Here is a 14391-nt window from a genome sequence, read left to right as displayed (position 1 = left end):
CTTCCTTCCTTGTTAGCCTACAGTAAAGGACCCTAATGGGCATCGCCTAGGCTTGGTCTCTTTGATTTCTACTCAGTCTGAAAGTTAGAGCCATAAACCCTCCAGACAGCCAATACAAGAAACACAGACACAGTAACAGACACATCAGGAGCTGTTCAGTCCATTGGTTGTGCAATCCTGTCTGCTGGTCCACAGACTGCCGTGGGAGTCTGGCTTGACCACACACTTCCTCACAGCCCACACTGTCTCTCACAAACTCTGTCTGTCTGTCTGTCTGTCTGACCTTTTACTGCATCAAGTTAATTTCACTGACATTATGCAAACTAGGTATGTATTGTATATCTAGTTTGTCCATCAGAAGTTATTGTCGGCCAGTTGGCAAATCGAGTTTTGGACATTACATTCATCAGGTGAACAATATTTAGGAGTCTACTATCCTCTAGATAGGATTATACAGTAGCTCAGCATTTACCAACCACACAGACGTGCTTAACCCGGACCGTATCATAAGAAGGAGACGCCGGCCGTGTTCACTCACAGTCTGCACTGATCCCACCGTGACGCAGAGAGCAGGGAGGCAGGATCAGGGCGGTATCCTGAGCTCCACAACATGGCCGTGGTAAATCACCTGCCACACCACGTCTGGTTAATATTCAACAGCGCGAGGCGGAGGTGAGGCAGCCTTTGCGGTGGAAAATCCAACGATGGGGGAGGGGTAGGGGAGGCCCGGCGAGGCCCTATCACGGATCTGCTGTCAGCGTGAAGGAGCCGCCGTTCACTCATCACCAGGTCTGGGAGGGTTCATAGTCTCTAATGCACAGGCCCGGCTCGGCTCCCAGGGACTCAGTCCAGGGCTCCACTACGCCTTCCTCTCTGCTGTTCAACAACTGTGGGCTTATGGGAGGATTCATTCATCTGGAGAGATGAGACGCCTGTCTGCTGTGTTTTGTTAAAACACTTGATCCATCCAAGCAGCGGTGCATTCAGATTTGATTGATGTGGGGGGGGGGGGGGGGGGGGGAGGGAGAGAGAGAGAGGGGGCGTTACGGTTATATAGGCTTTGGCTGGCTAGTTCTGGTCCATCTGGGATACATGGCCAATGCTTGGCCCAGGCAGACAGGCTCGTTTCAGCGGTCCCAGTCACAACTGTACGATGTGTGCCTGGATTAGGCCCTATGGAGCCCCAGTGGGAGGCAGTGGAAAGGCTGGGAGAACTCTTCTCAGGTTGTCCTTACTCAATGCAGACTACTTCTAAATGGACAGAAATGTAACTGTTGATACATTTCAGGTTTTTAGCAACAGATTTTTTGAGAGTTGAAAATGTAACCGTTATTCAGTTTGGGAATGTATGTACACACAAAACATGGACACAAGCCAAACAACACTTACGACCACAACCGAACTCACATGAAACGAGTGCTTTATACGCAACTGTGCATTCAGACTGGGACAGACAACCCTGTCACGGACGCCCTGCAACCGCTTCTCTCCCCGGCGTTGCAGAGCCCTGTCTGCCAGGGAGGGAGACGCTGCACGCTACTGGGTTGTGGCTAAACCCGAAGCTGGTGTGATGATGGTTTTTTTAAGACTACGTCCTCTCGTTTGGCACAGGAAGGTGGTGGTGGTTGCTTAGATACCACTACTGTCTGCACTGAGAAGCGCTTGCGGTTGCTATGCAGTAGCTAGTCAGTGAGCCACACACACACTCAAGTAGCGAGTAATACACCCACAGCAAGTGGTACAGACCCAGGAACATCCTAAAATTCTTTGGGAAAGCGATTTCAGGCAGTAGGGCAGGGTCCTGTCACAGACGGCCAACGCATCGTTATGGTGAGTGATGGTTCAACATGGTCATTAGGGATGTTTCCAAGTAGAAAATAACACAGCCCCTTTAGTCAAATAGCTGAAAAGAAATGGCATGCTTTGTGCATCTTCAATTGCATCTCTGTAACAGATGCAATCTGTGACCTAAATCGCAGGTGCGATCTGTCTATCACTCCTCAATGACACAACAAATAAAGTAAAGAGAGCTTATTTTGGGAATGTTCACTACAATACAACATGCCAAGCACATTGGTCCATTACTGGTAAGACTCTTGATGACTCCACTCATTTAGCAGTCAACGTCACTCATAGAACATGTACCTCAGCTGGCAGTAGGCTACGCAATGTCAGTGACAATTTCCTTCTCTGACCCAGAGTAAATGAGTGTATTGATTAGACATAGCACATCTTCAATGACCCAATTAACATGACCCTTTTGACTTCAGCCAGCATCATCACATCTGTCATACATTACTGTACTGGAAACATCTTGCTGTTACAACAAGAATGGGCTAAGCATTATAACAATTCAAAGATAACACAGGGTATACAGGAATCTAAGACTTTTTAAAGACCATGTCAATATTTTTCCAGACCTCACCGCCACTTCGAGCTGTAACCGTTTACATCAGTGACACCTTTAACTTAACAGTTTTAGTTTGCAATAGACTAGACCACTATCATACAACAGAATTTCCGGTTCATCTTTGTTTTTTAATAAAACTAATAAATTCACAAACTTTTACTAAAAGTTTTTAGGACTCAAACTCTTTGGACAGAGTCTGATTCAGAAAAATACCAACAAAATTCAAGACCTCATAAAATCGTGATAAGACTTTTTAATACTTATTACTAGGGATGCACGATATGCATTTTTTCCAACCGATACCGATACCGATATTTACCCGCTTCTCGTGGCCGATAACCGATACCGATATTTTTTTTCATTTTTATTTCCTAGCACCAGGGGAGCTCCCCCTCCCAAATTTCGTTGTTTGGTACCTGTACTATATCAATGACAATAAAGACCATTCAGATATCATTTCACAGTTGATAACCTGTAGTTCATGCACACCTGAAGGTAAGAAAGGCTATGTAGTGAGCAAAGATTGATGATTTAATATTCCATAGTGATCTCACCAAATCTAACTTACATCACTATTGTTAACACAACAAAGAGAACACTTCTGAGTCTTCAAATGTTCATTTATTATTTCCTCTAACAAACAGAATCTGTTATACAGTGCACAATGCTTTTTTTAGCCAAGATCTGGCCTCCTTTTATGAAAACAAAAAAGGCTCACCTAAGAGTAATACGATCAAAAAAGTGTCAAAAATTACAAAATTACAAATTGATTTATCAACTTGTAATACTTTTCAAGACACCGCAGATACCCTGTTATAACAATTCAAAGATAACACTTAACATTAAGACGCCCCCAAACCTGTGTAGTAAGTAATTACTGTACAATAATTCATAAGCTGAGGACAGTGATTGAGTTGAAATTACACATTGACGGAGTTGAGCGGTTTTGTGTTACTGACATCAGTGGATGTCCCTTATTTCACTTGTGTAACAGCACAACAACCAAAACACCTGTTTAATGTTGTGAGTAGAGATGCTCCGATCTGATCGGCGCCGATCGATATCGGCCGATATGCCCTTGATCGGTTTTGATCGGAGTTCTCAAAACGGCCGATCAAACACGGCCGATCAGTTTACATAGAGAAATGGCGTCGCCAGTCTGGCAATATTACACAGTGTCGGAAAGAGACAACAAATATGCCGTTTGTAATGTCTGCTCAAAAGAAATTCCTCGCGGAGGAACGCACGCAAGGTCTTTCAATACCACGAATATCATACGGCATTTGCTGCGTTCGTCGAGTCGCTCCGAGAGCGCCGAAGCGCACACTGGGCTCGACGTCATAAAGGGACCGAGTGCTTTGATTGGACGAGAGGCGTTCCACGAGTGCTGGTCAGAGTTCCAGCGCGACTTCACGAGCGTAGTGTAGGTAGTGTTCAGCGACGTCATGTGACCCCGCGAGCAGGAAGTCACTAAGCTAGGCTAAGGCCCATAGCAACAACAACTATTAGCGCGAGAGTTTTAGGTCTTCCTCTGTGCACCTTGCACAAGTGTAGATAGCGAGCGACTTTTCAGCATAGCAGGACTTTAGATGATAAGAGGAACAGGGTGAGTGCCAAAAACGCTGAGATGCTTGTATTTCTCAAGGCTAATCTGCCAGTGATGCTGCTTAAGAAGTAAGGTTTGAGTCTGAAATCTCCTTAGGTGCAATGTTTTGTTTTTTTGTTTTATTGATTATTGCTGACTTGCTGTCTTATCTCCTCCTAAATATGACTTGAAACTGACTGACTTGAAACAGTATTTTATATTTGGCTATAGCCTGTTTATGTTGCAGTTTAGTTTGGGTATGTTTATTGTTCCTCAGAAAAGCTACAGTATAAGCTCCAAGTTCTCTAAGAGCCACTAGTTCCTCTCATTCGAGTGGAATGTTGCACATTTGATGTGACGGTGTACATTTTATTTATTATGATTTTTATTTTCACATTTTATTTGTTTTTCCTGAAGTAAGCTACAGGTGGTTGTGAATTCAATAAAACAGATGGTTGTCAATTCATGATACTTTCTCATCTCCTAATTTCATTTGAATGCTTAATATACAATGTCAATGGTGTTAAGAATAATTAAAAACATAAATAATGCTACACAATAAATAGAATGCTTCAATTGCCATTTTCGACGCTGTGATCGGTGATATCGGATCGGCAGATCACTGATTCCAGTGATCGGTGATCGGCACCAAAAACCCTGATCGGAGCATCTCTAGTTGTGAGAGAACGTTTTACCGTCATATGAAATCTCCCTACAAACACCAACAAAACTCCACCTTGCTCCGTTAACAACACGCTCACTATAGCCTGTATGCAAATAATAAACTCAAAGGAAATAACAATGTTTTTCAAACAATGCACCAGCTCTACTGTTGGTGACCGTGTGAGACCAGCAGAAACCTTGTAAAAGTGTAGCTTTTAGCGTGATGAGAGCATAAGCCCTGAAGGACACATGCAGCACTGGGCAGGGGGGGCGGCGGGGGGAGGAGGGGGGTGAGCCAGCCAGGCCGTTCCCTTCAGAAGCTCTCTGTGGTAGAGAGAGAGGTCTGTGTGTGTGGTCATGCTCATGCAGACACACAGGCCAGTGAGCACTCTCCACGCCTCGCTGCCCCTCCGTCTTTCTGTCCTCAGCTCTCATGAACTCCCATCAGCCACCTGGGCCCCATCTCTCTCATACAGAGAGCTCTATGGGGAACCACTGCTTTGGTTCAGTTCACCAAACAGTTCTGTAGGTGAAAATGATCAGATGGGTCGCGTGTGCATCGCAACGTACCTCACGTACACATTACACTCACAAGTCTAAAAGGTTACTCACTCGTCTCTCTGCCGTGTTTCGGTAAAAAGTCACTGAGCGACAGCAGCGTGAGCAGACCATCGCATAAAATCAACGGTTGGAGTGAGAGAAAACAGAAAGCTGGTCTGTCGTTAACGTTTCCACACGGAAGCATGTGGAGCGTACGGCGAGCGCCGCCGCGGACAGAGCAGCCTATGGGCCGGCGATCACACCCCCCCCCCCCACCCCCCCGACTCGTTTGCTATTAAACCCAAATCACCCCTGCTGCTGACCATCGGAGCTTGATTCCAGTCATGTCGGCTTGGCAGCGATCAATACATGGCGGATCAATACATTGTCATGGTGGTGGTGGTAATCTACTGGGGACCAAAGAGATGCCTTCTTGTCACTTTCAGTCCCTGGAGACATTGATTTTGTGACATAGGAAATCACCCCCCCCCCCCCACATTCCATACCCCCTCTAAAGGCCAATTACAGGGCGATCTCATGTTGACAAAAAGTGGAGGATAGGATCAGATCTATCTAGCCTACATTAGCGAGTGGCTATGAAGCTTTTAAACATCACACAATGCTAGGCTTCTAGCACAACCAGGGCGACATTGAAAAAGCTTCTTGTGCATGGCTCTCCTTCTAACACGGATGTCCTGGCCGTGGCATGTACGCAGATGAATAACCCCCAGACTCCATGTAGGCCTAGATCTGCATCCAAGTGTGTCTCTTCCTCTCAGTCATTTTCTAGATCCATAATCTATTCTAGTCGGTATAACGAAGGACACAGATATTCCCGGAGGTGAAGGGCTGGTGGTTACGCAAAACATAAAAACCAAAACAAGAGTGAACACGAGCACCCCACCCAGTTCTCCTGGATGGCCTGAAGATATACACTCACAGAGCATTTTATTAGGAACACAATTCTAATACTGGGTAGGGGCCTCTCTTTGCTCTCAAAAAAGTCTCAATTCTTCCTGGCAGTGATTCCACAAGACGTTGGAAACATTCCTTTGAGATTCTGGTCCCTGATGACATGATTGCGTCACGCAATCCCTGCAGATTTTTCAGGGGCACTTTCAAGCTGTGAATCTCCCATTCTACCACATCCCAAAGGTGTTCTACTGGATTCAGATCCGGTGACTGGGAAGGCCACTGAACAACACTGAACTCATTGTCATGCTCGTGAAACCAGTTTGAGACGACTTTTGCTTTGTGACATGGTGCATTATCATGCTGGAAGCAGCCATTCGAAAATGGGCTCATTGTGGCCATGAAGGAATGCACACAATACTCAAATAGGCTGTGGCATTCGAGCGTTGATTGATTGGTATTAACGGGCCCAAAGTGTGCCAAGAAAACATTCCCCACACGATTACCCTGCCTCTACCAGCTTGGACTATTGACAGGTGCACAGGTGTTCCTAACAAAGTGTTCAGGGAGTGTAATACGCCCTCTAAACACAGGAGAGGAAGCCAGCTCTTTTTGTGTCACTAAAACCAGCGTTTGCATTCCCTCTCAAAAAAAGGGCGCGAGTGTTCTTCTATCTAGGCCTGGTTTTGTTGATCCACTTTCAAGAGGCTTCCATCACAAGCTGTCTCAAAGAGGAAAGATTTATCGGCTGTGAGAGCCGTCTTAGAATAGCAAAAACAACCACATAAAAACATGCCGTCACATGATTTACTGGCTAATCCCTTACGCTAGAGCTAGCTGGCGTTGACCAGTAACAGAGCAAAGATATATAGACTCTGTGGAGTCCCAGACATGACGATCGTTACCTTGTCATTTATGTCCCGGGTCTCTGGATCTCAGCTTGTGGCAGCCAGGTGCTTATCTGGAGAAAAGGGAACCAACAGATTAGGTTCAATCCTCACATAATCTTAACACTTAAATGGGCTGTTATTGGCTCATTACCCATATCGTATTAGAGGGGATTATCTGAGGAAAACCCGTCGTTATCTACTTAAACAAACACCGTGACAGATAGTGGTCTCTGGTGTAGGCTACACTCCTCACAACTGAGCTCAAACCGTTTTCTCCCCTGTAATCTCTCCCCAATAAGACCCAGGTATTTCAACAATTAGGCCTAGTCCAAGTTCAAACAAGCACCCCAACTTGGGTATCTTCGCGTAGCCATACCTCAAACACATTGTGCTCGCAATTTCATCAGATGTTAACATTCCAAGAAGCCTCCCACCCACATTCCCATAGAATGGTTGCTTGTTGTTGCTGTTGTTATGTGCGTAGTGAGAGAGATGTCGCCTATGCTACTAGGTGGCAACATTGAAGAAAACTGAATTGTGGGGGTTTTGGAGCTCCACCAAAGCAAGGTATTTGATTGGTTTGACGTGTGGCGGGGCATCATTTATTTTATTTGTGAGCTACTTCCTGCAAAGGATTTCCCCAGGTGTTAAGAACTAGGAAACCCCAGTCTCAACGAGGTTACATCTTGGGCAACAATACCTTTTGTGACGGTAGCTGGTGAAACCGGGAACAAGTCGCCAACCAATCAAATTGTTCAGATTTTTCCGACTAGCAAGTGTGTCATTGATTTTCAACAACGTTAACATTTATTTACATTTTTCAGAATAAAAGTCAGAACATTTGATTGGCTGCCGACTTGTTCCCGGTTTCACCAGCTGCTGTCACATTTGTGCAACACTTGCTCTGTTTACACTTCGCCTGTGACATGAAAAACAAAAAAAACATGACTAAATGGCACGATATCTTTAATTCATCAGAGTGAAATAGCAATTGAAATAGTTCATCACTGTCCTCTTGTCTTGTGTGACTTGTTTATGAATAGATTATTGTTGAATGAGACATTTGGGAGATGCCAGATGGATGACAACAGCAGAATTATCATGACTAAGGCCAGAAGGGCGTAGAATGGAGCTATGCATATCATTTCTGTTAGGAGGCCACCTAAAGTGGAGCACCATCTCATTTAAATGTCTTACTTGACAACCATCCAGCCAAACCAGTTTAACCTTTTCCTACTACTGTGGCTATAGCTATAGACACAACACATAGCCAGAGGCTCACTAGAACAAACATGACTCTTAGACCAGACCACAACACACTAGTATTGTGGCCCGGCCAGCTGATCTGAGACAAACCCAATCAGAGCTGGACTCGTCCCCCCTGACTGTGCATGGGCGCAATGAACACAATGGAGCCACAGTCAACACAGAGGGCGCGTGCGCGCATGTGTGTGTGTGTGTGTGTGTGTGTGGGTGAGAGAGAGAGAGAAAAAGAGAGAGGGTTTTTTACTTCTTCTCATGCACTCCCAGTCCGCTGAGCAGCAGACTATTGGAGCTGCATCATTGTCACTTTACTCATTTCTGCTCCACTTCCTTCCGGAGGCCTTTTTATTATCTCACTCTGGTGTATGAAGGGTTTACCGCGGGGCCGGGCCTGCGCTGTGAAGTGAGAGCCGAGCGGCCCAGTGAGGCGGTCTGTCTGAGCTGCGTCCAGACACGCCGTCCTCAGACGGGAGGCCGAGCCCAGGCTGCAGCACCAGAGAGGGGGGGTGGGGGGTCAGACAGTCAGAGGGGGAGGCTAGTGAGGACTTGACTGTAGTGTTGTCACGATACCAATATTTTACCCTGCGATACTATACCAGCCCAAGTATCACGATACTGAGTAGTATCGCGATACCGCGGCACTTTTGTAACACTTTTTATTTTTATGAACATGCAATGTATTTATACAAGTTACAATAACTTAATGAGTGGTGCATGAATAACATGCATTTAATGCATTACACTGTAACTCTACAGGTAAGTAAAAGTACTGAAACCGATATTTTTGTGAATAACATGTTTATTAATAAGTAGTTTGAAACATCAAACAGACCAACTGGCCTTTTGCAAGAGTATAGCAAAGTAGGTGTGTGTGTGTGTGTGTGTGTGTGTGTGTGTGTGTGTCTGTGTGTGTGTGTCTGTCTGTGTCTGTATGTCTGTCCGTCTGTGGGGTCTTTTTCACGAACTTGAAAAGTAAAAGCAAACACTGGCATATCAAAAAAATAGAGGGCTACTTCCAAACTGTAGCTCAAGACTTAACTCAACTTAAGAAAACTCAGTGGTTTTAATTTTCTAGTTAATGCCCACTGAGCTCGCAGGAACCATAGGAACAACGTTTGAGGTTGCTAACCTGTTAGCCGACAAAGCTAACGCGATGGGTAGTCGCGAAAAAGGCTGCGTTCGTCAATTCGCTCTGGAAATCTGACCCGCACTCGCGGAACGCCTCTCGTCCAATCAAACGAATCGGTCGCTCTGTGACGTTGCACCCAGTGTGCGCTCCGGCGCTCTCGGAGCGAATTGACGAACGCAGCCGAAAGTGTTTCTCTCATGACAGTGTCGCGAGCCAGTCTTGTCCTCATTAGCAGAACCAGTGAATTTGGTAATAGAGGTAACACATTGCCCCGCTGGTACCGTGTTCAACACGGTAGTATAGTATTCCACGGTAGTACCGTTGTATAAAGCTTATGGTATAGTAGGCACCGTGACATTTTGGCACGGTGGTATATCGTTGGTACCGGTATATCGTGCAACACTACTTGACTGTACTACCTGTTATATCATATGACATACGGCCTACCCCGGAACCCCTGACCACTAGGGATGCTCCGATTTATCGGCCACCGATTTAAATCGGCCGATTTCCCTCCAAATGACTCGATCGGTGATCGGCAAAAATGGCCGATCGCAAAAACCGATTTTTTTTTAAAAAAAAATTCCTGGGGAAGACAGATAACTGAACAGAAAACATAGGAGGATGTAACAGTATGTAAACCATGAAGGCCACGTTTATGATGTCTTTTATACAGCCATATCACTGACTTGGGCTTCAGGCCCTAACTGGGTGATAGGCCAGACTTTTACTATGCCATAAAAATGGGTCTGCGTTTGCTTGGTGCCTAATGGATCAAAACTTTTGTCTAAAAAGCAAAAAATATGTAGGCTATCCAGTCAGTAGGCCTACAGTTATGTCTTTTTTTAAAAATCGGTATCGGTATCGGTTGATCTTGAGGAAAAATATCGGTGATCGGTATCGGCCCCAAAAATCCAGATCGGAGCATCCCTACTGACCACACAGCACAAGTGCTGGTTTACATGATATTTTAAACAAAATCCACCTAACTGGCACCTACTGTACATAAAATAAATTAACACTGGGTGATGTGCTCAAGCGTGTCTGTATACCCCTCAACATGTAATGTGCGCGCCTATAGCTACATGTAATGTGTGCGCCTATAGCTACATGTAATGTGTGGTCTGTCTGTGCGTAAATATGCTCCTTGATTTGTTTCACTCGGTGAAGGCACTCAATTGGAAATAAATAAGGATTTGCCTTTGTGAATGTAGGCCTGACAGTCATCCAGTAGAGAGAGAGAGAGAGAGAGAGAGAGAGAGAGAGAGAGAGAGAGAGAGACAGATGTTGTCTTAAGTGGGTCACAGAAGCAGGCGCGTCATTAGAGAGAGGCTGAAGTACACAGTGCACAGATGTGAGTTGCATTGGACCGACAAGCACGTCGTCAAGTTCTGTGCAAAACCGAACATCTCTGCAATTAGGCCTACACGTCATGCAAAGTCAACTCAATGGTGTGAAAACGACGTCACACATGGCTGATGTCAAAACGGCCACTTTCGGCACATTGGCTGCATCGTCCGCCCGAAAGGAAACAAGCTCTTCAAAAACAATCGTAGGCCTAGGCCCGGACATCAAACAGACTCTCAGCCATAGGCATGGTGAGCTGACACCAGCGGGGATGCGCAGTGGTGGGAGAAAAAAAAAAAAGCATCATGAAACATCCTTGCACACAGCCCAATTTAGATCATGAACAGATTAGGGAAAAAAAGCTGCACAGGCTTGAGAGGATCCAAGCCAGGCAGCTGGAAGCTTGGCCACGAGCTGGAATCGTGCCTTTTTCCCTCCACTTCCCTTTCAACTTGGCCACTTGAAATGCACATGGCTCTCCCATCTAAATATTGAGGCCTGCCGACATGTCGGTTACACTTTCAAATCGGTGAGGTCTACGTCGTGGTATAGCTTTCGCCCTGACATAGCCCAGTGAAGTAGGCTATTCTGGCCTACTTTCAACAACGGCTTTCTCATCCGGTTACCAAGGCCTGTCAGGCCTCCTCTCGGAACGCAAACACAGGTCTGTCGCTGCCTTAGGCTCGTCTCTGTATACAAAACAGATCAAACACCGTGCTCTCCTGTTGTCCCTGTATCACTCCGAACATGTTGTGTAAAGACACGTATGGGTAAAGCCGGAATGCGCCGATGCCAAAACGGGCTACAATGAAACGTGTCGTTCATCAACAGGGAACGCCCTTAAATCCATTTACTGCGCTACTCGGTAGGGGCTTATCCGACACGTAGTCACTTCGGCAGTGTTACGGCCAGCGTGTGAACCGGTGTTGCTGGCTGACCTGAACAGTGATGGAGGCCGTCGTGTGCCCGAAACCTCGAGGGAAACGTGGATCTCTCCTTCTCTGATCCACTGTTTTCCATTTTGTGCTGACTCGGCAAGAGAAGAGAGCCTCTCGCGAGGAAAAGCTTTTCAAAAATGTTCATCGCCCTTTCCCTCCTACAGGCTCCCCACGATTCCAACGAGGCCGCAGCGACGAGAAATAGCATTCCACAAACTCCAGTAAATGGCTCCCCGGGTTATGAGACACCCTCCTACAGGGGGGGAGCTGCTGAGAGGTTTCCATTCACAGAGCCAGACGTCAACTGAAACTGGCCAACTGCCATTCTCTCTGGCACAAGAAGCACTGTATGTGTGTGTGTGTGTGTGTGTGTGTGTGTGTATCGACCTAGGCTTTAGGGTGAAAAACGTCATGGTTGTTGTTTACTTTACGAGTGCGTAACACCCGTAATGCATCATGCGTTCTTCACACTGGGTCCTATGGGGGGGCCACCGTGTGTGAAGGCATTTTATTTTACCACGCTAGCCTTGACCTACAACACCTGATTCCTCCAATCAATCAGGATCTCGATTCGCTGAATCAGGTGTATCGGTGCTACAAGCTGCTGAGGCTGGGATAAAAGCCTGCTGCACACACACTGCAATCCTCCGGGAACCACTCTCACCCGGGGTGAAGGATGCAGCCAGTGTTCACCCTTATATGAAGAGGATTTATCGACAAAGCCACGCTCCAGTAAAATAACAGATAAAAGCATTCTCCCGGGCCTCCTGATGTTTTCCCGTTGGATAAATGTCAGTCTTGAGCTTTAGATGCGTAGAATGAGGGGCAGATGGATAGGGAGAGCACAGTGGACTGACGCTGTCAAAGGGACTGACAGAAATGGATAAAAGCCACAGAAAAACAGTCACTTCGCTGTGCTAAAGTGGGAGGGCGCTGATACATTAGCAGTCCAAAAGGCCGCCCCCCCCCCCCACTCCCATAGATGATGAATGGGGTTTCAGTATGAATTCTAAAGTGATTCAGATTAAAGAAAGAGAGCTTGTGCATATCTTCTCAAGGACTCCAGTGAAACCCAACCGAAGCTCTAAAGCTGCCGTCGTTGGCAGCCACTAAATGGGTAATATATAAAGCAAGGCTTTTTTAATATTCACAATCTTATTTCCACACATGTGAGGTCAAGACCATGCTAATGAAAGTCACCCTAAGGACACAGAGAGAGAGAGTCTTGCACTGATAGAAAGGCCACCAGCCTTCTATAATTCACACATCATTCTATTGTTTCCCAGCAGAACAACTAGGCATAAGCACTAGTCTAAGAAAGAGACTGCTAGGCCAATATCTTGTGTGAATCTTTGACCAACAGATCTGCTGCTGACCCGTAGTCAAACAAACATGTAACTTGGGCTGCAGAGGCAGTGAATATTCACCAGGACTTTGGAAAAAAGAACCATCTTAATGGAAACATTCCATAGCACTTACACACTCACTCCAAACGCATGGCTCTGGTGTAATGTATCAGTCTAAATATTTCCTTTCCAAAGGGAGGAATGGACAGACCATTGTAAAGCAGAGGAGAGGATACATGGAAAATGGCATAAAGCACTAATGTAAGGTTTGACCATGGTGATTTTAACTTGAGTGCATCTCGTGCATGTCAGCTGCTGGCTATGTGAAGGCAGTGGTGAATCTAACCATCATGATAGAGTCAGTGTGTGAGAGAGAGAGAGAGAGAGAGAGAGAGAGAGAGAGAGAGAGAGAGAGAGAGAGAGAGAGAGAACAACTGTGGGGTAGACCATGTTTCAAAACAATATTGCAAATTACATAACAATGCCTTGTAAGGACCTGCCTGTATTTCTACTATTGCTTGAGAAATGAGGTCAACAATAACTAGCATATCAAGCAAGACAATATCAAATCCGAAATGTAAAAGTCTGGCAAAAATAATAGCCTGTCTTCCACAAGAGAACTGTTTGTTGTAGTTGTAAAGTTTTGCTGGATTCAAGTCAAGTGTATTTCACTTGGAATCTCCCCTCATAATCCTTTTATACAGCGGGACAGAGAGGCAATGGAGTTTAACTGCTGTGAAACATCAGGTAGGCCTCTCTCAAACCTGTGACTCTGGTTAGGTCAACACACTGCAATTCAGTACAGCTTACATCCTAAAATCAACTACAGGGAGCTAATATGCATACTAGTATCTAGTTGAAATAAGGTATGCCTAACCTAATAGGCGCCTTGCGAGCCCCTTTTCCATACAAAGACAGAATTGTGGAATCAGCCTTGCGTTGGGAACATTCTCTCTTTGCTTGACACACAAGCAGGTTGAAACATGTATTTTCCTCTCTGATATGCACATTATCAAATAGCATACAGACCTTGAAAGCAGGAAGTAAACACATTCAGAGGTTAGGGGTGGAAAGTGTCATGTCTTCCTCCAGTGACATCGACTTAACCAAAGCACAGGGCTCGTCAAAAGTGAGGACACAATCAATTTGTGTAATTATCGTAGCCATACGATTATCTTATCAAGTCAACAGAAACAGACATGAACATATTAGCAAAGAGGTTTGATCAAGAAAACCCTTGTGATCGAATCACAATTAATGTCGGCAACAAATTCAAACAGATAATGTTGTAAATGCCATTCCACCTCAGAAGTAAAGCCATCATGGTTCAGGTTACTGTTCCACTGCAGTGGGCAGCTGTGTGTTTTG

General features: G+C 45.6%; 1 protein-coding gene across 1 annotated transcript in view; it reads right to left on the bottom strand.

Annotated features, from left to right (window-relative positions):
* Positions 1 to 7066, bottom strand: part of erbin (erbb2 interacting protein) — a 76484-nt gene extending 69418 nt beyond the window's left edge. The window contains exon 1 of the mRNA XM_080528449.1: positions 7016 to 7066. The gene's annotated coding sequence lies outside the window, so the exon portion shown is untranslated. The remainder of the gene's footprint in view (positions 1 to 7015) is intronic.
* Between the last annotated feature and the right edge of the window lie 7325 nt (positions 7067 to 14391).

This window comes from Nansenia antarctica (genome assembly GCF_963989245.1).
Source record: "Nansenia antarctica genome assembly, chromosome: 4".
Classification (NCBI taxonomy): domain Eukaryota; kingdom Metazoa; phylum Chordata; class Actinopteri; order Argentiniformes; family Microstomatidae; genus Nansenia; species Nansenia antarctica.
This window is presented reverse-complemented; position numbering and strand designations above follow the sequence as displayed.